At 50.2% G+C, this 27,766-nt stretch overlaps 1 protein-coding gene across 2 annotated transcripts in view; it reads right to left on the bottom strand.

Annotated features, from left to right (window-relative positions):
* Positions 1–27,766, bottom strand: part of PMS2 (PMS1 homolog 2, mismatch repair system component) — a 504,643-nt gene that overhangs the window by 202,862 nt on the left and 274,015 nt on the right. The window lies entirely within an intron of this gene.

The raw sequence follows: 27,766 nt of genomic DNA, 5'->3' as shown, positions 1-27,766 counted from the left end.
TCCTCTGTTAACAGCGTGGCTCAGTTTGCTATGAATGTTCATAAGGTCAACAATTGTTTGTCTAAATGGTGGCATGAAATTGACGATAAAAAGAAGGATTTAGCATGTGCACCTATCGCGTTCATAAATACTTTAATGAAGTTAAAATACCTAACAAAGAGATCAGCGGGTTGGAAGAAACAAAATATTCAGGATGATAAGAAATACTGCTTTGATAAAGAGATTAATTTGAGGAAAATAGATTTAGGAAGGATATCAGATTAGGAACAAGTTACTTACCTGTAACTGTTGTTCTCCAGCATGGGTCTGGCATGGATTCACATGCTCATGAATACTCCCCGTCAGGCTGGGAATCCTCGGTAAAGAAAAAATCAGTATCAGTTTCGTTTCTGATCTGTCTTTCGTAGTAGTAACCAATCACTGATCTCTGCGTCATACTGACCACAGCCAATGACTGCCATCTCCCTAAGCCCCGCCACTGGCAGCCATCTTCAGATTTGGTAGCACGTGAAGTGGCAGTATGACCAAGTTAAGAGCCGCAGAGGGGTAGGCGGGAGGGTTCGCAATGGGAATCCATGCCAGACCCATGCTGGAGGAACAACAGTTACAGGTAAGTAACTTGATCCTTCTCCAGCATGGGATCTGGCATGGATTCACATGCTCATGAATATAAGAATACATAGCAGTACACACATGCACAACCACGGGAGGTGGCAAAGGCTCACTCAACATTAAGCATCTCTTACCTCCTCACCAGGCTCACCTTAAGCAAACAGGTTGCGCAGCACTGCTTGGCCGACCCTGGACTCCTCCCTGGAATCCCGATCGACGCAGTAGAATCTCGTGAAGGTGTGCGTCGACCTCCACGTAGCAGCCCTGCAGATGTCCAGCAGGGGCACACCAGATAGGAACGCCGTAGTAGCAGCGATCGCTCTGGTCGAATGGGCTCTCGGACGGCCTGGCAGTGGTCGGTTAGCCAACCGGTGGCAGTGCATGATGCAGCCGGAGAGCCATCTGGAAATAGAAGACTTCGAGAGAGCCTTCCCTTGATTCACAGGTCCAAAGTTCACAAACGGCTGTGATATCCTCCGAAAACTCTTTGTGCGGTCCACGTAGAACTTCAGCCCTCTAGCCACATCCAGCGAGTGCAAAGTCCTCTCGGCCGGTGACGAAGGAGACGGGAAGAAAACAGGTAACACCAGGGGCTCGTTAAGATGGAAGTCCGACGGCACGTTGGGCATAAAGGAGGGGTGCGTCCTAAGCACCACCCTCGAGGCATGGAAAGTCAAGTACGGTGCTTTGCAGGATAGGGCCTGGATCTCTCCCACTCGTCGTGCGGAGGTAATGGCCACCAGGAATGCAGTCTTCCACGACACAAACTTCATCGGTGCGGAGTACATCAGCTCGAATGGGGGCCCCATGAGCCTAGTCAGCACCACGTTAAGTTCCCACGCCGGGGCCTTCACAGGCGGGAACGACCGGAACAGTCCTTTCATAAACTCTTTTACCAGTCGATGGGACCACAGGGACATCCGTCCTGTGGTTCTGGTATATCTGGAGCTCGCCGCCAGATGAATCTTAATGGAGGCATGGGCTAGCCCAGCCTTTGCCAGCGATAGCAGGTACGGCAGCACTTGAGGGGCCGTAATCCGTAGGGGGTTGATCTTCTGTGCTCGGCACCAGATAGAGAACCTCTTCCACTTGTGACCGTAGCATTTGAGAGTCGAGGACGCCCTGGCCTTTGCAAGAACCTCTCTGCAGTCGGCCGGTATATCGTACCCTCCAAACTCTAGCGCTGCAGGAGCCAAGCCTGCAGGTTCAGCGACGCCGGGTCGTGGTGGAAGATGGCGCCTCCTTCTCTGGAGAGAAGATCCACGTCCGCCGACAGCTTGATGGATGGGGACATTGACAAGTCCAGAAGGTCCGGGAACCAGATCTGCCTCTGCCACGCCGGTGCGACGAGGATCATCCTGCACCGGGACCTCTTGAGCTGGTTGATGAGTCGAAGCAGCAACGGCAACGGAGGGAATGCATACAGGTATAGGCCGTCCCAGGGGAACGAGAACGCATCGCCCATGCTTCTCGGCTGGGGAAACCTGCTGGCCAGCCTCTGGCACTTCGAGTTCGTCGCTGTTGCGAACAGGTCGATTTGGGGTTTGCCCCATCGTCGGAAGAGTTGATCCACCCGATCCTGGCACAGCTCCCACTCGTGACACGCACGCAGCTCCCTGCTGAGCAAGTCGGCGATGGTGTTTCTTTCTCCTGCCAGGTGGAAGGGAACCAGGAACATCCCCTGGGGGCGACTGCCCAGTGCCACAGATCCTGTGCCTCCTTGGATAGGGCTGGGGATCTGGTACCTCCCTGCTTCCGTATGTAAAACATTTTCGTGGTGTTGTCCGTGAAGATCCGCACCACCTTGACCTTGAGCGACGGGAGGAACTATTTGAGAGCCCAGAACGCGGCTCGGAGTTCCAGGATGTTGATGTGCAGGAGCTTCTCCTCCGGGAGCCAGAGGCCTCTTGCATGGAGATCTCCGGTGTGGGCGCCCCAACCTTCCAGGGAAGCGTCCGTTGTCACCTTCTCCTGGTACGCCGGCGTCTGAAAGTCCTTGCCCGCCGTGAGGTGCGCTTGAACGCCCCACCACTGAATCGCCCGCCGGAACACCTCATTGAGGGTGACCCTGTCTTCGAAGGTGCCCGTCGCCTGCATCCAAAGGGCGTCGAGAAATTCTTGAAGAGGGCGCATCCGTAGTCTGCATAGGCGCACCAGGTAGATGCAAGAGGACATCATCCCCAGGAGGGACTTGATGGACCTCACCCTGGCCACGTCCGTGGCTAGCAGGCGCTGCACTTTGCCCAGAATGGTCTTCGTCCGTTCTTCCGACGGGGCCGCCAGGCGCCTCACTGTAGCGAGCTTCGCTCCCAGAAACAGGGCCACCTGCGACGGCACCAGGTGGGACTTTGGGTAATTTATGGCGAATCCCAGGTCTGTGAGTAGCTGGACGGTCCTCCCAGTGTGTTCGACGGCGAGTTCCCTCGTCCTTGAGCGGATGAGCCAGTCGTCCAGGTAGGGGTAGACGTGAATCCCCTGCAGGCGCAGCCGTGCCGCCACAGGTGCTAGGCACTTGGTAAAGACCCTGGGGGCCGACTTCAATCCGAACGGCAGTGCTCTGAATTGGTAGTGGCGTCCCTGGACGACGAACCTGAGGAACTTTCGGTGACTTCTGAGGATGGGAACGTGGAAGTATGCATCCTCCAGGTCCAGCGACGACAGAAAGTCGCCTTCCTCCAGCTGTCCCAGCACGTGCTGGAGGGTGACCATCCTGAACTGTTGTGACCTGATGTATTTGTTCAAACGACGAAGGTCCAGGATGGGGCGCCAGCCGCCTGTCTTCTTCCTGACGAGGAAGTACCTAGAGTACACCCCGGAGCCCCGGAGCCTCTTCGGGACGGGCTCGATGGCGCCTTTCCTGAGCATCGCCCGTACTTCCAACAGCAGTTGCGGAACGTGATTTTCCTTCCTGGCCACAGGTGGAACGTGAGGGCACTTCTTCAGGAATTCGATAGAGTGTCCTCTTGCCAGGGTATCCAGCACCCAACGATCGGTGGAGATGGACTTCCACACGCCGTCGAACTTCGTCAGCCGGCCTCCCACCGGGGTGCTTCGGTGGGGGCCCGAGGCCACGGCCGGTTCAGTCCTGCTTGGAGGTGGTGGCCTTGCCCACCTTGCCGACGGCAGCGAGGCGCTCCCTGCTTTCCGCGACCCCTGTAGGCCTCCTGAGACGAGGAGCGTGCCGCCTGGCGGTAGGATGAGCCACCAATGGATCCCTTGGAGGCCCCCTGTCTGCCTCCGGAGTTCCGAAAGGGCCGTCGTTGCTGAAGGGCTCCTAGGGCGCGGGCCGGCTCCGTGTCCGTCTTTATGGCTTGGAGGGATTCGTCCACCGCCTTCCCGAACAAGTTGCTGCCGTCGAACGGCATGTCCAACACCCTGGTCTGGACGTCCTGACGGAAGTCGGTCGCCCGGAGCCAACCCTGTCGTTGTAGGCAAACTCCGTTGCCCAGCTGGCGGAACCCAGTATCGGCAATATCGGTTGCCACCGTTATGGCGTGGTCCAACGCCACCTCGCCTTCTTGAAGTATTTCCAGGGCCTCGGACCTCTTGTCGTCCGGTAGGAAGTCCAATATGGGGGCCAGCTCAAACCAGAGCTCCCTGTCGTAACGGACCACGATCGCCAGGGCGTTGGCCGCTTTGATCGTCGTCGCCGCCGACAAAATGACCCGTCGCCCCATGTCGTCCAACTTCTTTCCCTCGCCGTCCGGAGGGGAATTCGACGTTGAGGCTCCTGACCCCGCCGCTTTCTTCTTCGCCGCCACCGAGACGACCGAGTCTGGCGTTGGCTGGGCCCTGAGGCACAGGGGAGCGGTCTCGGGGACCCGGTACTTCTTCTCGTACCGGTCCCGTTTGGCTGGTGCCGTGGAGGGGTTCTTGAGTACCGACAGGCCCACCTCCCAGATGTCATCGATTAGAGGCACCGCGATGACAGTCTTCCTCTTGGCCTCGCGGCGCTGATAGAGGAAACCTTCCTTTTTCTGCTCCTCAGGGCAGAGCTGGAACAATTCGGACGCCCTGGTGATCATGGCGTGGAATGAGCCAATCTCGTCGGGCGGAGATGCCCGTGCGACGGGAGACGGGAGACCCGTTCCGTCGTCGTCGCCCTCAGAACCCTTCGTCGAGCCCACCGCACCGTCATCTCCCGACTCGTGGGAGGATGAGGAGGGAACTGCAGGCCTTACGGGGGCGAGCGGAGGAGAGGGTTGGGCCCTCCGTCGTTTGTTCTGAGGACTTCCAGACAGGCCAGATTGCGGGTCCTCCGGCCTGGGCCGTGGTAATCTCGTCCTTATCTCAGAGCATAAGGACTGGATCGCAAACAAAATGGCCGCAGAGCTATCCTGAGGCCTAGGATCCGGCTGCGCCGGAAGGGGAGGCTGCTCTTCCTCGCCATCGTCGTCTTCCTCGGTTATCTCCCGAGGATCTTCCTTGCGGGACCGAACCTTCTCAAATTGTACTTCGAGATTCCTCGCAACCTCGGTCAGTTGCCCCTCCGAGGCTTACTCCGAGCTCGAGGAGGTTACCGTGCCCCCCCCCCTTTTTCCATCACAGGGGCCATGACGATGGGCTGAAAAGAGGATTCCCTCCTTGGCAGCAGGGAAACTCTAGTCCCGGAGGCAGTCTCCGCTGGCGGGGTCTCTGCCGGCTTGGCCAGAGTCGCCGCGATCGCCTCGATAGAGGCCTTTGCCTGCTGGGTAGGGGCCTTCACCACCTTAGGTGCGTCCTGGGCCTTCTCCTTAGGGGGAGGGGCGACGCCTCGCTCCCCCTCTCCCGAGATCGGACAGGGCTTCTCCCGAAGCTTACCCGGGGTCTCGGACTTCCTCTTCCCCGAACCGGAGCGCTGGCTCGTGGTTGGCGGTGCCGGGGAAGGTGCACCCTGCCTGGCAACCGAAGAGCCCGACCTTTCGGCGCTCCCGGAGCCAGTGGACTCGCGGCGCTTGGCCTGGTGTTGGGCCCCCGTCGCCGGGGCGCCCGCACAGGACTTAGAAGCCCGCTCGGACCCTTTCTTCTTCTTCTCACCCGTTGAGCCCTTCTCCAACTAGCTGGCGAGACGGGATTGACGGTCCCTCATGGTCCGCTCCGACAAGTTCTTGCAGAACTGGCAGTCCTTCTCTACATGAGTCTTGTCCCCATGAAGACAGAAGAGGCATCGCGAATGTCCGTCCTCCTTAAACACATTCTGCAGCCCGCATCCAGGGCAGCTGCGAAACAGCTTGGGTCCGGGTGATGAACTCACGTCCTGGGCCATCTCGAAGTAGGCCGCGAATCTTCTGGAATCCTCCAAGAGGTTGATTCGACGAAATCTTCACCCTTGAGGGGCGTAGGACAATCCCGCAACGGGTACCCGTTAATGGGAGTAGAAACGGTGGAGCTTGAGGCTCGATTAACCGAAAAAATGTGAAACTTCACCTGAAAAAGCGCAAAACACGCAGCAAAAGCTCGAGAGCTAAGCACGAGGACTCCCAACACTTGAACGTGCGGTAAAAATCTGAAGATGGCTGCCAGAGGCGGGGCTTAGGGAGATGGCAGTCATTGGCTGTGGTCAGTATGACGCAGAGATCAGTGATTGGTTACTACTATGAAAGACAGATCAGAAACGAAACTGATACTGATTTTTTCTTTAACGAGGATTCCCAGCCTGACGACGGGGAATATTCATGAGCATGTGAATCCATGCCAGACCCCATGCTGGAGAAGTAATGTAATCCTCTGACAATTGGCAGTTGAAACGTGCTGGTACAAGAACAAGTTCAAATTGTGGCTCCAAAACTAAAGACTATAAGGCTATATTAGTCTCAATCAAGGGGTATTGAGAAATGTTTTTAAGTGTGACACTAAGTCGAGTGGTGGAATTTGAACTCAAAACATTAGAGTCAAAATATGAAACAGTCCGTGTGTGTCTCAGAGTGTGTGTGGGTCGAACATTTCACCTCAAAGTTATGGGTTGATAAAGAATCTGAACCAGGGGGCATTGTGCAGTATTCGGGGGGACTATTGGGCCTGAATTGGAAGTTTGAACAAGAAATAATTGAGAAAAATATGACAAAATAAAAAAAACTCAAGAGCTTGCAGACCAGATGGTCTTGTAAATAGTTTGTTGAAAAGCAAAATGTCTCTGCATCGCCTCTTCATTCGTATTTCCTCCATCTTGGAACCGAGCGCCACGATGCCCCCGGGCTGATGTGCGCTCTACAAATCCGAATAAATAAATAAGCAATCGTTGTTCCAATATTCAAAAGCGGTGCAAGAGACAGTCCGCTAAGCTATAGACCAATTTCTCTGATAGATATTCCCTCCAAGATTTTTGTCAACATAATCTTGAATAAAGTGATTGAGTGGGCACATACCACTAAGAGATTCAGGGCATTATAGATGGGGTACATAAAAGGTGTTCGTACTATACTCAGTAGACTAACCATATTGTCATGTATGGCGTAGGCAGGCCTGGGAACTGGTAGAACCCTATATATAGCAGCACGATTTATCTGCAGCGTTTGACAGTGTTGACAGGTCTATACTTCGGAGTAAATTGTCAACATGGGGAATTCAATATTCTCCAGCTTTTTTATGACAATAGCACCATAAGTGTTAGATTAAATACTGAAGGGCACCTGTCCAGATATATACCAGTAAATAAAGGTGTACGACAGGGCTGTTTACTAGCCCCCACTCTTTTCAACTTATACATGAAAGACCTATGGGATCATAGTAAAAAGTAGAAGCGCTCCGCTCCTAAACTAGATTTGTTGAGAGCTAGTTGTATAGCCTATGCAGATGATGATTATCCTAGGCTTTCCACCAGCGGGCCTACAGAGAATTCTAGAGGGAGTCTCTAATAATTTGGGTATGAATAAACTAATTTTAAATCCTCTGAAATCAACGATTTTAACGGTAACTAACAGAAGACAAATGAAAAGTTACATCTGGTCAATTAACAAAACCGCAGTCCAGGAAGTACATTCTTTCATCTATCTTGGTTTGATGTTTTCGAATGAGAAAATGCGATTAAGTGAAAAGGTCAGTGCTTGTATCTCACTGAGTAAGAAAGTTAGGAGCAGATTCTGTGAATACGCCTATATCCCATTGATCGAATTCTACAAAATGAAAGTATCGCCAATTGTTCTATACAGCATTGAATTGCTAGCATTTGCATACAGAAAGTACTTGGATAAATTTAAGCAATGTATTTTTGGGAGAAGAACAAGTTACTTTCTTACCTGGCAACGTTCTTTCGATGGGATGTTCCTCCGACGTATTCCACATCTATGACAGTAATCACTACAGCTGTGCTGCCTCTGAACATTTTTCGGCGTAGGCGTCCTGCGTCGAGGACGTCGATACGCTGTCCTCGAGAGCCTCCGTCGAGGGTCAACGTCACTGGATGTTATATCTAGGATGCACGGTGCCCGTAGCCTCAGTTGTAGTTTTTTCCCAGAATGTGTGGCACCAATCTCCTGCCAGTTTGACTGCAGAAAGCCTTGCGGAAACGTAAGCTGCAATCGCATAAGAAATTCTGTAGAGGGGCAAGCTGGGAGGGTGCGATGTGGAATACGTCGGAGGAACATCCCATCGAAAGAACGTTACCAGGTAAGAAAGGAACTCGTTATTCGAGGTGATTGTGTCCTCCGACGTACTCCACATCTATGACAGACTCCCAAAGCAGTAGCAACGTCTGGAGGTGGGAAAAAGAATTTTAGAATGCCCAATCAAATTGCTGAATAGAGGACCGCCTTACCAAAGGCCAAATCTTGCCCATGGATGGGGTCCAGGGAATAGCGTCTTACAAAAGTATGGACAGGGGCCCATGTGGCTGCTTCACAAATATTACAAATGGGAACACCCCTCTGCAGAGCAGTGGAGGAAGCCACACCCCTAGTAGAATGAGTCCGCAAACCTACTGGAGGGTCCTAACCCACCAAACGGTAACATCCAGAGATCGTCAAAATGATCCATCTTGACAAGGTCTGTTTGGAAACAGCTTGACCTAAACGCCTTCCAGCATATCCAACAAAGAGCTGATCATCCACTTTGACCCGGGACATCCGTGAGAGATAGAAACTCAAAGCACTCCTACGATCCAACCTATGGAGCCTCTCCTCTTCCTTACCAGGATGCAGAGGAGGATAAAACGCTGGAAGAATTATCTTCTGGCTCAAATGAAATTCCGACACAACCTTCGGAAGAAAAGAAAGACAAACCGTAAGGACAACCCTGTCCTTATGGAACACTGTGAAAGGTGGCTTGGCGGAAAGTGCCTGCAACTCATTCACTCTGCGAGCGGAAGTAACCGCAACTAAAAATGCAGTCCTAAAGGACAACAGTCTCAATGGACAAGAAAGTAAGGGCTCAAACAGAGCTCCCATCAGGAACTTTAGAACTAAGTTCTAATCCCATCCCGGCCCCTGGAAAGGTGACGGTGGAAACACATTAGTTAGCCCTTTTAGAAACTGAGAAATCAAAGGAATCTTAAAATAACAACACTCCTCAGACGAGCGCTTAAATATTGACAGCGCCGCCAGGTAACCCTTAATGGTACCCACTTTCAGGCCCTTGTGTGCTAATGAAAGCAAAAAAGAAAGAACCACAGGAATTGAACACTGAAAAGGATCCACATTATGTACCCTGCACCATTCGCAGAACTTTCTCCAACAGCAAAGGTACAGGGATTTAGTTGCGGGCCTTCTGGCTGAAAGCAACACCTCTATCACGTCTTCGGGGAGGTCCCAATCCTTATACCTCAACCTTTCAAATACCAAGCATGAAAGCTGAGAGACTTGACCTCTGGATGGAGAACCCGAACCCCCCTCCCGTGAGAGTAAATTGTCTCGGTAGGGAAGACGTCCTTGAGGGCAGATGTACATGTCCAGAAGGTCCGGGTACCATGCTCTCCAGGCCCATGCCGGAGCAATGAGGATCATTTGGGAACCGAACCTCTGTAACCTCCTCAACACTTGCGGAATGACGGGGACTGGAGGAAACGCGTACAGCAGTGGGAAGGACCACTCCACTACGAACGCGTCCCCTGAGGCTCCTCTTAGAGGAAATTCACGCGAGCAGAACCTTTCGCACTTCCGGTTGACACTGGTAGTGAAGAGATCCACTTGTGGGGTCCCCCAAAGGGCGAAGATCTCCAAAAGAACTTCCTGAGCCAGCTCCCACTCGTGAGAGACCATGCTCTGCCTGCTCAGAGCATTCACCGCCACGTTTTCATCTCCGGCCAGATGGACTGCCGAGATCGAAATTGCATGCTGGATGGCCCAGAACCAGAGCAGCATCGCCTCTCTGCACAGTGGGAGTGACCCTGCCCCCACCTTTTTGTTCAGGTAGTGCATTGTCACTGTATTGTACGTCCTAATCAGGACAGTTTTCCCCCGAAACAGACGGCAGAAAAGCCTTCAGGGCTAGCCTGACAGCCCGCAGCTCTAAAAGATTGATGTGGAGTCTGGACTCCGACAGAGACCAACGACCGCTGACTGTCAACTCGTTGGCATGAGCTCCCCATCCGGTGAGGGATGCGTCCATCACGATCGTCACCTCCGGCCAGGGTAGCCAAAATGGTGCTCCCATCATCAGATTACCTTCGACGGCCCACCACAGGAGATCCTGGCCGACCGAGGGCGGCACCTGAACGCGATCCGACATCCTGCTGCAGGACTGCGACCACTGCATCTTGAGAGCCCACTGCAGGGATCTCATCCGCAGCCTGGCCTCTGTCACCAATAGAATGCAGGATGCCATGAGGCCGAGAAACCTCAAGAAACCTCAAGAACTCAAATGCCGGGAGACTCTGGGCATGTTGAAACTTGTCCACCATCTGCAGAATGTGATGAGCCCTCACCTGGGGAGGCAAACACTACCCCAGGGATGTGTCGAGCACTGCTCCGATGTACTGGAGCCGCTGGGTAGGTGTCAAATGAGACTTCTTTAAGTTGAGGGAAAAGCCCAGCAGAGTGGCAGGTGACGGACAGATGATCCCGGGCTTGTTCGGGAGAGCATGCCCTGATCAACCAATCGTCCATTTAGGGGTAGACGTGAATCCCCCTTTCCGGAGATACGCTGCCACCACCACCATTAGCTTGGTGAAGACCCTCGGGGCGGAGGTCAATCCAAACGGCAGGACCCGAAACTGAAAATGCGAGTCGCCAACCGCGAACCTTAGATACTTCCTGTAATTGGGATGAAACGGCACATGAAAGTAAGCATCCTTTAGGTCGAGAGACACCAACCAATCCTGAAGATGAAGGGCCTGGAGGACTTGAGAAAGATTAACCATCTTGAACTTGTACTTCTTGAGGAGCTTGTTCAAACCATGCAAGTCCATGATGGGTCTCAATCCCCCCATCTTTTTTGGGATAAAAAAATATGGGAAATACCATCCCTTGTTCCTCTCCGCTACAGGCACCAGTTCTATGGCGCCTTTCTCCAGCAGGGATAGGATTTCCTGCGCAAGAAGCAGATCCAGACTCTTCAAAGAGAGCTTCCCCGGTGGACTGTCGTGAGGCCTTTGCCGAAAAGGAAGACAGTAGCCGTGGGCTATGATCTCCAGAACCCACACATCTGAAGTAATGGCACGCCATTCTACAGGATGCTGCGCCAGCCTTCCCCCAACCGGCGAACCATGGGACATGGCCTCATGACTGAGTGGAAGCGGCTGCGGCAGTGCCTGAGGGCAAAGAGGCAACTGCCCGAGCAGCTTTGGCACCTCGAGTACCTTGTTTTCCACCTTGGGTACTCCTACGTTGTCCCTTTAGACTGGCAGCCCCCGTCGATCTACCAAAGGAAGAGTAGTATCGAAAGGAACCTCCCCTCCATTGCTGTCCCCTAGGACGAAAAGGCGGAGGTTGACGTACTGCAGCGCTCAACAACTTCGCTGCAGCTTTGGAGGTCTGCAACCTCTCAAGGCTCTCGTCAGCCTTGCTGCCAAAAAGATGGACACCATCAAAGGGCATGTTGAGAAGCCGGGACTGTACATCAGGAGCAAACTCCGACCTCTACAACCACGCAAACCTGCGCATCACGGTGCTCGCCACCATGGACCGGCTGACACAGTCAGCCAAGTCCAGACCCGACTGAACGGATTCACACATGGCATCCTTGCCATCCTGGACGAGGGCAAGAAAACCATCCCGTTCCTTCCCTTTGGAAATATGTTCAGCCGCCAAAGATACACAATTCCACAGGGTGTGAGTCAATCTTGCCAAGGCACAAACGGAGTTGGCTGCCTTTAAAGCCATACCCCAAGATGAAAATACTTTCTTCGCCCAACCATCAAAGCACTTGTCGTCGCTATCCAGAGGGATGGTAGGGTACGCAGCCTGCTTCGCTGGGGCCGTAGCCGCCTGCACCACCAAACTCTCTGGAGTGGGGTGCGTAGATAAGTAGCAGGGGTTGCCACTGGCTGGACGGTATTTTTTCGGTAGCAACTTATTCACTGCCGGGTGACTCTCCGGAGCAGTCCAAGCCGCCGCCACCCTTCTTTGTAAGGCCATATGAAATGGCAGCACCGGTCAGTGGGTGGACCTTGGTCCAATATATCTGTCAGGTCATCCTGCAGAAAATCCACAGGCGGAGCAGACCACCCTAAGTACTCAGTCACCCTCGACATGAGACGCCTGTACGAGGACTCAGCATGTGTATCAGGCTCAGGCCTGCCAAACTCAACCTCCGGAGAGGTGTCCAGACCACTTGCGTCATGTAAGGACTGACGTAGGTCTTCCATCTGGCTGTGACCAGACAACAGGTCATCAGGAACCTCAGGAGGTACAACCCCCCTCCTCATCTGACCCTTCTTACACCTCTGAAATGTAATCCAAAGGCTGGAATACATCCACTCTGAATGAAGGTACAGAAAAAGGCTCAAATACAAGCCTCATTGACTTACTGAGGGCCTTCCTCAGAGGCACCTCCGGTAAATTCTCCACAAAAGGCGTCGAGGGTGCCGATGGAATACGCGTCGACCGAGGCGCCGATGACTTCGACACGGCTTCGAGGCCGGAGCCCCGAGCGTGTTCTTAGACGGCCTCAGCGCCGATGGCGTCAATGACTTCCTCGGAGCCTCGAGAGAGTCCCTCGACGGACATGGCGCTGACGGCGTTGATGCCTTCTTAGAAGGCCTCACAGGCTCTGACTGTCTTGAGGGCGTCGAGGACCGGGACCTGGCATGGCTATGGCGATCAGCCTTGTCCGATCGGGACCTCGATGGCTCCCGATGATCACGCCGACCGCCTGAGCCCGAAGGCGTGCGAGCGCTGGCCCTAGCTCGTTCCTTGCCGGCTTCTCTCGAAGGCATGGATGGAACGGTGCCCTGCGATTCGAAAATCGCCATCATCTCCTTGCGGAATGTGTCCCATTCCGCCGGCGATTAATGCTTGTTGGGACAAGCTACCCGCCATCTGGCGGAGTCCTTTGACGAGGACAGGGAGGCGACTGGTGACGGCGCTTCCGAGAGTGCCTAGAAGAGGCAGAGAAATGGCGGGACCCACTCCGAGAATGAGACCCCCTGGACTTAGGCCGACGCGGCGAGTCGCCCCTCAAATCGTCAGTCAAAAGCCCAGCAGATTTCGACTTACGGGGCTTACCCTACCTACCGTTAACTTCTTCTTCCGCTCCAGCAAGGCCTTCGAAGTCAGGGACTGGCAGTCATTGCAGCTGTCGGTGGCGTGGCTTTCGCCTAGGCACCAGAGGCAGACGTTGTGCAGGTCCGTGATGGACATTTTGGAACCGCAGTCCTGACACTTTTTGAAGCCCGACTTCGGGGCAGAAGAAGACAAAGACATTTTCTCAAACTTTCTCTAAACGAAGTAGAAGAATCGAGCGTGCTGAGATTCCGAGGCGAACACGTTTGCGGAAAAAATTGAACTGAGGCTACGGGCGCCGTGCGTCCTAGATATGACATCCAGTGACGTCGACTCTCGACGGAGGCCTTCGAGGACAGCGTTTCAACGTCATCGACTCAGGACGCTGAAAATCTTTACGAGCGAGCACAGCTGTGATGATTACTGTCATAGATGTGGAATACGCCGGAGGACACAATCCCCTCGAAGCACTGTTTTTACCCATATTTGTGTCAATTAGCGTGATTAGACTTGAACTGGGCTTACAATCGTGGTGGTGTCAGTACCAGTACTATTGCACTGTATTGGAAAATATGTCAAGGGGAAGTGAGTGGCATCTTATTCCATTCAAACCAAATGATGCTAGCATATTCAAATGCTGTTTTGAAGAAATTTAGAAAAAGATATATGGACTTTATTAGATTGCTAGATTTAGATGGAGTAGTTACTCAAGAGGTGTTAAATGTGTTATATGTATCATGTAAAGAGAAGAGACCTTACTTAAAGAAATGTCCCTCCTCTAAGCTAGGACTATGGTATTTAAAATGTAGGCTTAATTGTCACCCTACCTTAGAAATTTTAGGCCCACAATGCTCCATTCCTAAAGAATTAAGAGCTTTCAGATTGTGTAGAACGCAATGTATGGAGACTGTACAACATCTAGTAATTGATTGCAGGCAATAATGAGAGAAAGGATAAAGTCCTTTGAACCGTTTATTAATTCAACAGCAACAGTAATTGGAAAATATTTGTGGAATAGACTGATGGCAGGTACTCCGATTTCATTGATTTTAGCTTTAGTATACATTTTCATGTTCAAAGAGCTATCTAATGTGATAAAACAAGGAGAAGTTTTATTGAGTAAGGTTTTATAAAAGACAATCATTTAATTGTTGTACAAAATTAAGTGTTTAAAATTGGCTGCGAATTTTGCTAGTCTTAGTTTGGCTCCCTTCTCCTGGTAAACTGGTTCAGTCTTGAAGACAAAAGAAATGGACCAGGAGAATGACTCCCTTCTCCTGGTAACTGGTTCAATTTAAATAACGAAAGAAAGCCAGGAGAATGACTCCCGTCTCCTGGTATGCAAGTTCAGTCTTAGTAACAAATAAAAGATGAGGCCAGAAGAATGACTCCCTTTTTCTGGTAAACTGGCTTCAGTCTTTGGTAACAATTCTTAACAGTGCCTTTAATTCCTCCCAGGGATATTCTCTGGGTGGGGTAAGTGTCCAACAAGTGTTATTTGTCAATGAAAAATATATACATCAGGATTTTCTTTATCCTCTTGTCTGTTACTAAAGCAGGGCTAGATCACAGTCAGTTGGATCTTGGCTTCTTCCCCTTCTTTTGTTCACAATATTGTTAGAAGATCTATTCTCAAAAGTTATTTTGCTCTGTATATCCTTGTGACGAGGGAGATTCCTCCCAAGGCGCTCTTTATCTCAGAGTCCTTTCTGGTGGTCACTTTGACAAGGGAGGTTACTCACGGTATCTCCTTGGTTCTTACCTTTTTTATTAACACTGGTACAGTGATGAGGGAGATTACTCTTGACATATTATTTAGTCTCTGTATTGTCCCTATAATCACTGTGACAAGGGAGATCCCTCCTGGTGTGACTTTCACTCGCTGTGTTTCTTTGGTAATTACTATGACGAGGTAGATTACGGCTGAGGCTTTCTTGACTCTTGGTTCTCTGGGTATCACTACTTTGATGAGGGAGATTACTCCCAAGGCTTTCTTTACTCTTGGTTCTCTGGGTATCACTGCTGTGACAAGCAAGATTACTCCTGATGCTTTCTTGATTCTTTGGTTCCCCCATACCCCACCAGGGTCTCCAGCAGTTCCTGTTACCTTGTTTGTGCTGGGTACGTGTGGCCGGTTCTTCCTGGGGCTGCAGGCGGTTTTCTGTTCGCTCAATGCTTCTTTCTGGTTTGCATTTGCGGCTCCACGAAGGCCTGTGGCTGGCAGTCTCGGTGTCGTTCTCTGACCGAACGGTCCACCTACCAGACATCGCGCCAATATCTCGACTTCCCCAGCTCATGGTACTTCTCTGCAACTTCCATTCTTCCGCATAGTCTCTTCCGAGGACCAACTTCTCAGCACAGCTGACAGGTTCCCAGGTTCGAACTTCACAGGCTTTACTGGCCTCTTCCTTCTGTCAGTCCTTCCTCTGTTTTATCTCTCCTAGCTGGGCCCACCCCAGAGGGTATCTGTACTTTTCATCAAATGCAAATGCATCTCAGTCAGTTCCATCAAATTTTATTCAACGAAAATCATTTCCATCGAAATGCCTTTTCTTTTAATACAATTTGATGGATTTTAAGGTTAGGGCAAGGGTTAGAATAAGGGCTAGGGCAAGGGTTAGAATTAGGGTTGGGGTTAGGGTAAGGGTTAGAATTAGGGTTGGGGTTAGGGCCAAGGTTAGAATTATGGTTAGAATTAGGGTTGGGTTAGGGCAAGGGTTAGAATTAGGGTCAGGGCAAGGGTTAGGGTAAGGGTTGGGGTTAAAGTTAGGATTAGGGTTGGGTTAGGGTTAAGGGGGTTGGGCGTGGGGGTTATGGATCCTGGGGGCGGGAGGCGAGTCTCCCCCACCCCAATATACAAGAAAACATTAAAACGTTGCAAGGAGCTGGCCAGTGCTGAAATGTCAGCACTGGACAGCTCCATGTAACGTCTTAGCATAGAAAATAAAAGCATTCAAAAGATATCTTTTACATTTAAAAGTACATATCCATTCGATGGAAAAGTTTCGATGGATATGTACTTTTAATGTAAAACATAGAATTTCGATGCATTTATTTTAGATGCATATTTTTCGATGCATTGTCTTTTCGATGCATCTTTTTCGATGCATAGACCATAAACCCCCCAGAGCTGTGTCAAAGAGCATCATTATAAGGTTTGCGCTGGCGGAATGAAGGGGGCCGGTACGGGACCGGCCCCCTTCATTCTGTCAGGGCTGATTACAGGTTTCCCATCGCGGGAACCGGATTGCACACCTGGTAAAGCCAGGCGTGCTTTCCGGGTCCCGCGAGGGGAAGAAGGAGGTAACAATGGGACACTCATAATGTGCCCGTTGTTACCTCCATCCCCATTCCCATTGAGCCCTATGGTGGCTCAAATGGGAATGAGGAATGGTTACTGCAAGGAGGACTTACCGGGTCCTCCTATGTCGGAGTAACCCGGTAAGTCCCCATTGCAGGAACCCGGTAAAGGAGGCCGGTTTGGAGTCAAGTGTCACGCCCCCATCCACATCCACAAGCCCTCCTATTACATCCCGCATTGCATCCCGTAATTCAATCAATATACGGCAGAATCATAGTACACAACAAGACACCACACGCACCAATGCACATTCTCGCCTTCAGGTTTGCCGACAAGGGGCTGGCCAAACTCTGCGACGCTGGTTTATGCCTCGCTCTCCATTCCTGCATTGGCGGTTGCCGTGGAGACGCGCCATGAGCATTCCGCGTCTCCGCTGCCGACGCTTGGACGTTCTTCCTCCACGCGTCCAATCGCGTGTACGCCAATCACGTGTGTGAGTCACGTGATCACTGGAGCGAGCGTTCAAAAGTGACGCGCGAACTTCCATCCACGCTTCACAGCTGATCTTGGTTGGACTACGGACGCTGCTGTCCTTGATCTTGGATTTTTTCCTTTGGATTCCGAACCGCTTCCTCTCTTGTACCTCGCCTGGACCTGCTTCTTCCTGGTTTTGACCTCGGCTACTCCCACGGACTGCCTCTTGGATTCCCCTTGTTTGGTACTTTGTCTTGAACCGCTCCCCCCTGGACCCGACCTTGGCTTTTCTCCTGGACTGCAATTGGATTATCCTTTGGTTTGAACTCAGCTCTCTGCATCACGTGCCATCTAGTTTGGCTCACTGTACCAGGTTCCGTAACAGGTGGTGATTTCATCCTTCAAGTGCTTTGCCAGGCTGCAACCTTGTCGTCAACCCTGCCGGCCTCTCAGACAGACACCCTACATCACATTCCAGACAACCACTCAGGGTAAGCTCCTTATAGGTAAACATTTAGGATTGTGCACAGGGTGTAATTGTTATCTAACCCGCGTGTTTGCCTTACAGTGGTCAGGGGAAACATCTTCCGGCATTCCTGGTTCCGGCTGACGACATTCACCACCTGTGGCCTCAAGGGCTGCTCGGACAGTATATTGACTGTTTGTTTGAGTGGAACTTGGGGACAGAGGTATCATTGCCTACACGACCATCAAGTCTTGACAGACTGTGAAGCCACTTCTGGTCGTTCAGGCGATGGAATCCGCTGCCGGGGATACCGTGGCCGCTCTAATGCAAGCGGTTGCATCTCTTCGAACGGAAGTGGCGGCTGCCACAACCGCGATTCATCATCGCTTAGACACCATCCAGAGCAACCGCAACCCTTTACCGCCAGATGCCGAATTTGGGGATCCAGCACCGCCTACCCCGGGGCCCTCTGCACCACTCACACCACCTACTCCTGTGGTATTGCCCTCTCAGTTTCCTTTGGCATCCCCTGAGAAGTTCCAGGGGGACCCCAGAAAATACCGTACCTTTATCAATCAATGTAAGCTTCATTTCCTTTGTCGGCCCTTAGTCTTTCATGATTCCACCACAAAAGCCGCTTTTCTGCTTTCCCATCTGTCCGGGGTTGCCGCTACTTGGGCTAATCCTTTCCTTGAAAACAATCACCCGGCCCTTTATGATTTTGACCTCCTGGTGAGCGAGTTGGCAAAAATATTTGACACCAGGTATAAAGCCCAGTCCCTGGAGCTGCTAGAGCTATCCCAAGGCAGACAGTCTTTGATAGAATACATCACACATTTCAACCAGTTGTCAGCTGAAACCTCATGGCCAGAAAACAAGAAAGCCGTGGTGTTCTACAAAGGTTTATGTAACGCTATGAAGGACGCTCTTTCTGTTGTACCTTCCCTTCCTGACACCTATTCAGATCTGGTAGACCTAGCCCTACAAGTAGACGCTCGGAAGTCTGAACGCCGGATGGAGTCAGGCCTTTCTGTAAAGTCCTTGCCCTCTACCCCAGAAGGTGCTGGGGAACCCATGCAAATAGGAGGTCTCCGAAGCCCTATTACCCAAACCGAAAGAGAGCGTCGAAGAACCGACAATGCATGCTTCTATTGTGGTCTCAGTGGACATTTTGTCAAGGAGTGCCCTCGACGTCCAAAGAACAAGGCTTCGGGTTTTCAGAAAGCTCGCCCTTGAATACGGGGGACAAGGCGAGCTTGGTTTATAACCCCGGGGTTCCTTCATTCGGTCCAATAAGGCCAGTAGTCGTTCAAGCGGTTCTTCAACCGGCCAAAGAGTGTTCACATGAAGTCCACATCGTCATTGATTCAGGAGCTACTGGTTGCTTCATCGACATATCATTGGCCAAGTCACTGAACCTTCCTCTAGTGACCAAGATACATCCCGAAGCGGTCCAGACAGTGGATGGGTCCTCCCTCGTATCCGGTCCGATCAAGCAACAAACCGCCCTAATGGACGTGACCATCCAGGGCAACCATAAGGAACAACTGTCCTTTGATCTGATATCCACACCTCAGTTCGGGATAATCTTGGGTCTTCCTTGGTTGAAAAAACATAACCCTCTCATCGATTGGGGTACTGGTCAGGTTTCATTTGAATCTGAGGTATGCCAACATTTTTGTCTACTGGACGACGATGTTCTCATCAGTCCCGCAAGGGCACTCGGGGGGCTACACATAGTGGTTGAGAGTCCTCCTGAAGGGGCACACACAGTGGGAGTCACTATGTCAGGGGTACCCCCGGAATACCACGATTTCCATTCGGTTTTTGACAAAGCCTCTGCCGAAGTACTACCACCCCACAGACCATATGATTGTCCCATTGATCTGATCGATGGGGCAACGCTTCCCAAGGGGCGCATATATTCGCTATCACCATCAGAAGAAATGGCCCTGAAGGAATACATAGGTCATGCTCTGCAATTAGGTCACATCAGGCCTTCTTCATCCCCTGTGGCTAGTCCCATATTCTTCGTTCCGAAGAAGGAGGGAGACCTCCGTCCATCTATAGATTACAGACGCCTGAATGCGGTCACCATAAAAAACCGCTACCCTCTCCCACTCATATCGACCTTGCTAGACAAGTTGACCAATGCTTCTGTATATACCAAGTTGGATCTACGGGGAGCATACAATCTGGTCCGTATGCGCTCTGGTGACGAGTGGAAAACGGCATTCTGCTCCCGTCAGGGCTTGTATGAGTATATGGTGATGCCTTTTGGCCTTTGCAATGCGTCTGCCACTTTTCAACGGTTCGTAAACGACATATTCAATGATATTCTGGACATATATGTCGTAGTATATCTAGATGACATACTAATCTTTTCCCAAACTATGGCCGAGCATGTCCTTCATGTTAGGGAAGTACTCACTCGACTCAGGAAACATTCCTTATATGCCAAACCTGAGAAATGCCTATTTCACACAGCCGAAGTCGAATTCCTGGGGTTTCATATATCCCCTGGGGGGCTGACTATGAACCAGTCCAAGGTCCAAGCTATCATAGACTGGCCGATCCCTGTCACTGTGAAACAACTGCAATCTTTTTTGGGGTTCGCTAACTTTTATCGGAGATTCATCGCAAATTTCTCTTCCATTGTGGCACCCCTAACCGCATTGACCAGTCCCGCGGTGTTGTTTGACTGGACCTCTATACATCAGGTAGCCTTTGATACCCTCAAAACCTCGTTCACCACGGCTCCTGTCTTGCAACACCCGGACCCAGAACTCCCGTATGTTGTGGAAGCAGATGCCTCCTCATTTGCTTTGGGGGCCATCCTGTCCCAACCATGTCCCTCCACCGGAGCGCTACACCCGGTGGCCTACCATTCCAGGAAATTCACACCGACCGAGACACACTATACGGTCACCGAAAAAGAGCTCCTAGCTATCAGGGATGCTTTGCTGGTCTGGAGACATCATCTCCTGGGAGCAAAGCACCAGACCACAGTCTACACTGACCACAAAAACCTACAGGACCTAGCTTCATTGAAATGTGTTAACAGTAGACAAGTTCGTTGGCATCTTTTCTTTTCTGCCTATGATTTCATTGTCAAGCATAGACCTGGGACGATCCATGGAAAAGCCGACGCCCTGTCTCGTTCACCAGGGGGGGTACCCCTTCCTTCGTATCCTGAAATGCTTCTAGGCGAAAGCCATGTAGTTTGTGCTTGCACACCACCCCCACCTATGTTGACTGCTATTCGACAATGGGTTGCACAACGTCCCCAAATACTAGCCGACTGGGATCCTGACATACAAGACGGCTTGCCTTTTGTTCAAGGGAAGCTATTCCTACCCACCAATGATACACGTAACCAGGCTTTGGAGTGGTCCCATAATGCTCTCATCAATGGTCACCCAGGTCAACGACGAACCCTGGAATTATTGAAACGCTGGTGCTGGTGGCCATCGATGCGACGAGATGTGGAGACTTATGTCAACACCTGCTCTATATGCGCACAGTGCAAAACACAGAGAGGCCGTCCATTGGGATTACTACAGCCCCTGCCCATACCCCCAAAACCTTGGCATACCGTGTCCATGGATTTGATAACGGAATTACCACGTATTCTGGGTTATGACACAGTTTGGGTAGTAGTGGACTCATACACCAAAATGGCCCGCTTTATACCATGTAAAGGCATCCCCACCGCTCCCCCCTTGGCTCAAATGTTCTTCAGGTCTGTTTTCTGTATGTTCGGTCTGCCATGTGTCATTGTGTCGGATCGTGGAACACAGTTCACGTCACATTTCTGGGTGGCCCTTACCAAACTGCTGGGTATTGACGCACGCTTCTCGTCGGCTTACCATCCCGAAAGCGATGGTCAGACCGAAAGAGTAAATCAGGCCCTGGAACAGTACCTACGTTGTTTAGCCTTGCAATTTCAATACACCTGGCTTGATTCCCTACATTACGCAGAATTTGCCTACAACAACACCATGCATTCATCCACTGGGTTCTCCCCTTTTTACTCACTCTATGGCCAGCATCCACGTACTCTCCCTTTTTCTGATTCTGACTTTTCCAATACCCCCGCACTACGGACCGGGAATCCGGCGGCAAATGACTGTGCCCGGGATCTCGCTTCCATACATGCTCAAACCCTTGTCCATCTCCGGGAAGCACAAGAGTCGATGCGGACAGCCGCTAACAAAAGAGGGGCTGGCCGAACTCTGCGACGCTGGTTTATGCCTCGCTCTCCATTCCTGCATTGGCGGTTGCCGTGGAGACGCGCCATGAGCATTCCACGTCTCCGCTGCCGACGCTTGGACGTTCTTCCTCCACGCGTCCAATCGCGTGTACGCCAATCACGTGTGTGAGTCACGTGATCACTGGAGCGAGCGTTCAAAAGTGACGCGCGAACTTCCATCCACGCTTCACAGCTGATCTTGGTTGGACTACGGACGCTGCTGTCCTTGATCTTGGATTTTTTCCTTTGGATTCCGAACCGCTTCCTCTCTTGTACCTCGCCTGGACCTGCTTCTTCCTGGTTTTGACCTCGGCTACTCCCACAGACTGCCTCTTGGATTCCCCTTGTTTGGTACTTTGTCTTGAACCGCTCCCCCCTGGACCCGACCTTGGCTTTTCTCCTGGACTGCAATTGGATTACCCTTTGGTTTGAACTCAGCTCTCTGCATCACGTGCCATCTAGTTTGGCTCACAGTACCAGGTTCCGTATCAGGTGGTGATTTCATCCTTCAAGTGCTTTGCCAGGCTGCAACCTTGTCGTCAACCCTGCCGGCCTCTCAGACAGACACCCTACATCACATTCCAGACAACCACTCAGGGTAAGCTCCTTATAGGTAAACATTTAGGATTGTGCACAGGGTGTAATTGTTATCTAACCCGCGTGTTTGCCTTACAGTGGTCAGGGGAAACATCTTCCGGCATTCCTGGTTCCGGCTGACGACATTCACCACCTGTGGCCTCAAGGGCTGCTCGGACAGTATATTGACTGTTTGTTCGAGTGGAACTTGGGGACAGAGGTATCATCGCCTACACGACCATCAAGTCTTGACAGTCAGCCATGGAGCTTGTAGCTCCATGGCTACCTCCAAACTCGTAATGAGGACCAAAGTCTTTTGGTTGTTTCCATGAGGTACTCTTCGTGCTTCCTCGTGGCCACCTCTTCCCAGTACCTTTAGAAAAAGGTATGTCATAATTCTGTGAGGGACTAGAAGTAATGCTCGGACACAAGGGCGGCGTGTTTTTGGGTATAGACTTTTATTGATCAAGAAAGGTTGGGGAAAAGGGCCTCTATATCCTTAAATGTAAGAGGGGTTTCAATGCCTCAAAAAGAACTAATGAAAACAGTTTGGATGGCCAAAGTAAAAAGTCTGTCCCAGTCAAGTCCCCAAAACCTATTTCTGTCCCACGCTCTATAAACTAACTAAATGGTGCGTGGATGATCTTCTCTAAAGAAAATGGTGTTCATCAAGCCATCAAAAATATTCTCAGCCAGTCAGGCTCCAAAAGGATTATAAAAAAAACAATGTTCAAGAAATTATTTTCCAATATTAAGAGGTTGCTCCTTTCCCCTAGACTTCAAAGACTCCTCCCCCCACCCCTTTATAAAACACAAAGGATCTCCAAAGAAAAATACAACACATTTCAGTCTTGTTTTTAAAACCCCTTTAGTTCCAGCTTCCTATTTTTAGGTGCACATCTCCGATTTGCAATACTTGAGTGGTTCTGGGTGTATTCGTCTGCCAAGACCAAGTTAATTCACCTATTTCATATTTTACGTATTTCTCGTGTAGGGCTCCAGCCCCTGTTATTTCTGATTATCTTTGGAGTCTCAAACCCTTTTATCCTTAGTCTCTTTTGTGTGCAGGTCCCAGACTTGCTATGCAACTTAGGTCTTGCTTGGTTTACTCTCCTGCCAAACGTAGCCTTTCCTGTTTTTAAACTTGCTTTCATGCAGTGTCTCTGACTCCCTTATGTGTGCTACTCAATTGGATGTGGGTACAAGACTCGCAGTTGCACTCCACAAAAGCCTGGTTCACTCTCCTGCCAAGCTAATGTTTATTTTATCTTGCATTTACTTGTCATATTCATTTTTGATTGGGGTAACCGCCCCCCTGGTTTTCTGCATTTCTCTCAGGGTGTTAGACCAAAATGTTCAGGGACTCTTCTTTGGTCCTTTCCATGTTTGTCAGACCATCCCACGTACTTCCGGTCTCGCTATGTGTCATATGGGCTGTAGGATTCCTCCGTGAGGCTCGGGTAACTGTCGGGCTTGTTTTTCGTTTCGATTTCTAGTTCGCAGTGTTGCGTGTCCTCCTTGCGGTCGGTTCTCGTCTTGGCATTGCTGTGGACACAGACGCTGCTGCGTCTATTCAGTAAGTGAGATTCTGGGTAGCTGGCACCCAGGCTACTTTCGCTCTCTCTCCTTCTCCCGGCAGACTATGCCTCGTCCCTGTGTCGGCCTCACGTCTCCATCTTCCGCTCTCCAGCTGACAGCTTTGTTTCCTCTAGTCATTGCTACCCAGAGGGATTCTCCTTTGGATCCTAGCTGTTCTATATTTAAACTCCCACATTAGGAAAGGGAGTTCTTCTGAACCAATCCAATCTGTTGAACAACTAGGCTGCTCACTTCAGTTCACCAGAGTGATTTTCATTCGCGCAGTGCCCTTCCTCGTCTCAGTACATGGTTTTAGAGGTTTTCTGCATAATCTAACTAGTTGGCATGGTTTCACAGAACAACATCTCAGTCTTATCAGGGCAGATGGGAGGGAAACTGAACTCCTGAAAAGGGGTTGAAGGACTTTCAGCAAGGTTTTACTGTGTCTCCTGAAGATCATCGTCCCTAGTCCCATAAGCGGCTTCCCTTCCCAGGTGATCCTCCCACTGTGCGACGTCCCCAAGGGATTACTGTACTGTGGATGCACTATGCTGGCCCCCTGGGAAAGGGACGATATCTGCAGATTCGTCCCAATTCGTTTTCTTCTTCATCTCAGGGGTGTCAAGTCTCAAGGAAGGAAGGGAGGGAATGTTACAGTAACATATAGTGGTACTTTTATTTGCACTCTCTGCAGACTTTAGGGTTTTTATGGGTGCAAGGGCAAGAGGGTTAGGGAGTTCCTTCATGGAACGGGTGTCCTTATTCCCATGAGGGGAGTCTCTCCCTGTAAGGTCCTGCTTTACACCACTCCTAGGGGGACCACTGGGTAGCGGCCTCACCTCCCCAGCATCACAGGGAAGGGCTCCCACCTGGGCGGAAGTGACGAGAACCTGTGAATCGTCACATAGCCTAACCACTTTACACAGAGGAGACGGAGGTGGGCATGTTGGAATCCTTGGGGCGGGTCCTGTGAATCCCAGTTTTGAAACCGTTTGAAAAGATGAAGAATCAACAGACGACTAATACAGTTAAAAGTCCATTATCGTTTCCTTTTGATCACACAAAAAGGGAATAGGCTTGACTGAGCCCACAGTGAAGGGGGTTGAACTACCAACACTATGGTATCTCCCCAGTCCCTACACTTCCTTAGGTCCATGGCCCTCAGTAATACACTTTATCCTCATATTCCAGCCACCTCCTCAACAGGAGAAACTCAAAGTCTCTGGGATTGTATAGTGCTCTGAACACTTCTTACATGGCTCTTGGTCTTTCGTGGTCACTGCTGAGGTGCTAAGTTGTTAGGGTAATGCACTGGTCCTTCTGGCCCAGGGGTATGCAACCTTTGGCTCTCCAGATGTTTTGGACTGCTACTCCAATCAGCCCAATCCAGCATAGTCAATTATGAAAGATATGGGAGTTGTAGCCAATAACATCTGGATAACCACAGGTTGCAGACGACTGTCCTGGATTCTTCTACCAGTACCCTTATGTCTTCTGACAGGAGTCGATCACCTCAAAATAGACCTCAGGGTACTTGCAGCATTCCAGCATTCTTATACATTTCAAAATGTAGACTAGGGTAAGGTTTCTGGTTCTTATGCCCTTTCTCTTCCTCCTCTTTGCACTTCACTTACTCTACTGTTCTTCTCTTCACTATTTCTCCAACCTCCATGCCAACAAACACTCTAGTTAGCCTTACAGAAATTAACCGAACACAATACAAATAAAATGAAAGCTAATTTTAGTACAGAATTTGGGGAATGTCAAAATTCCCACACTGAAAATCTTTGAAGCAAAAACACCATCAGTACCTTGCCAGTGGGATTTGAAGGCCACTATTATCCCCTGTTCTTAGGTTTAGAGCTCACCTGGGGTTTGCTGGTGTTCTTCGTGTCGTGCAAGTAAGGACAGTCCTCTCTGGCTGACAGGACTCCCTAAAGTGGCACAGGGTGAACCAGCCGCCAGAGAGGCCGGTCCCCAAAGGAGAAAAACCCCTCTGACGGGGAAAAACCCTGATGAGATGCTGAAGTAGCAGAGAATCTGGACTAATGAAAAGAGGAGCAGCAAGTCTCGAGGAACTTGTAGGTGAACCAGCATGCAGAGTCTAGGAATAGACTAGATGGAGAGAAGGCAGTGGTTCCTATGGACTGAATGCTGCAGAGTATACCCAGCAAATAGATAAGAGTAGCAGTAGAAAAGGAGGAACAGGAACAAAACGAGCAGCGCTTTAGGCACTAGAAGGAAGGCAGGTTTAAGAACAGGAAAGAGCGTATAGCAACAAGCAGTTAGAATGATACCACGTTGCAACGCAAGGGCCCAGCATTGTTCTGTGTATTTATTTGAGTGGTGGGAAGCTCTTCCTTCCGTTGCGTAGAATGTACGGCAGGCGTGGCAGCCATCTTGGGGTTGGCCGACTTGGTTCATACAGTGTGGGCAGCCAATGAATGGTTGGCAACTTGTTGCTGAGCATTAGGTAGGCGTTTTTCATGCATCCGAGAGCAGAGGAAGGACCATAGGGGGTGTCTGGATTTAACACCTGGGCAGGTTTACACATTTTAAGACACACTTTGGGCATATTTATCAGGAATTGACAAGTGGTCCCAGTGGGGATTTCCAGGTGGGTAAGTCAGATCCACATCAGTTTGTAATGGATGTACGCCCCATTCTTCATTGCCTTCTGTATGAGGATTATCTTTGGCTGGTCCGTGGCATGATAGTATGTCATCATGTGGAATAACGTTAACGTGGAACTTGAGTTAAAGGTCTAAGAGTATCAGCTACACCTGAGCTGCTCAGGGGTGGATTTGCCAATGATTGTTTCTCTATGTGTTTCAACGCTTGCCTCTAACTTGTAACTGCTGTTACCTACAGGAGCCATAATAGAGCTATATTCTTCTATACCCGAGTTCCGTGTTCTGAGCATCCTTGGACCACATATTGTTATATTGTTTGTTTGTTTATCATTTATAATGTGCATCATACCCAACGGTAACAGGGCGTAGCAGTTATACGTATATGCAAAGCTTAGTTACTACACAGGAGATATAGAAATTAACAATTTATCAGCCCACAAAGCGCTGTCTAAGCACTGAGGGTTAATCTACCCTAAAACTGATAAAATAAGTCAAATACTGTACATTGAGAGTTTTGCTAAATCTTTCAAAAAATATTTTGCCATATAAACCTGATTATGACACTGAATTTTATTTCTGAGCTGCTGCTAGTTGGTATCCTACTATTTCACATTTACATCACAGAACCAGCTAACTGCAGGTCTGAATGCCGATGGGTGAATATCTCTGGTTAAAAACACCAGCTCCGGGATTCCTCTTCAGCCCTCTAAATAGGTGGGATCTGGACCACCGGTTATACTTTGGGGAAGTGAAGGGTAAAGGCGGTACAGGTGGGTACTCCCTATCAAAAAACATTTTTAAAAAAAGAAGAAACGAGAATGCAGCCAACAGCAGTTTTACCGGTGGAATTCTCCTGCTTCCATAAACACACATAAATACACAAAACGGTCCATACTTTTTTAAAATATAAAAAAATGGTGCCCTTGAAATATTTCAAAATGCCTTTGTGGTAATCAATCTAACAGATCAAATAGGTCGAGAAGTACATTTTTGCTTTTACTCTTGAAATCATTAAAATTCAAGAAATGAAGAGTTGCTTATTCAACCTTTAGAATAGTTGCAGTAGCACAGAACCCAACAGGCACACTCTCCTTAGACCAGACAGAAAAAAGAGCGATTTAGAGCAGCGGTCAAGCAAGGTAATAGCAAAAATAATGTGTTATTCAAACATAATAAAAGGGTTGCATATGAGATTGTGTTGCTGGCAAATTATTAGAGAAGTTTTTGGACTTTAGAACATCAATGATCATTACCTCGGACTGCTAGGTCAAAACTTCAAGCTACACAAAGGACACTTTAATG

This window comes from Ambystoma mexicanum, chromosome 2p (assembly GCF_040938575.1).
Source record: "Ambystoma mexicanum isolate Mex_15411 chromosome 2p, UKY_AmexF1_1, whole genome shotgun sequence".
NCBI classification, from domain to species: Eukaryota; Metazoa; Chordata; class Amphibia; order Caudata; family Ambystomatidae; genus Ambystoma; species Ambystoma mexicanum.
Note: the sequence above shows the minus strand (reverse complement) of the source record. Positions and strands in the feature narration are given on the sequence as shown.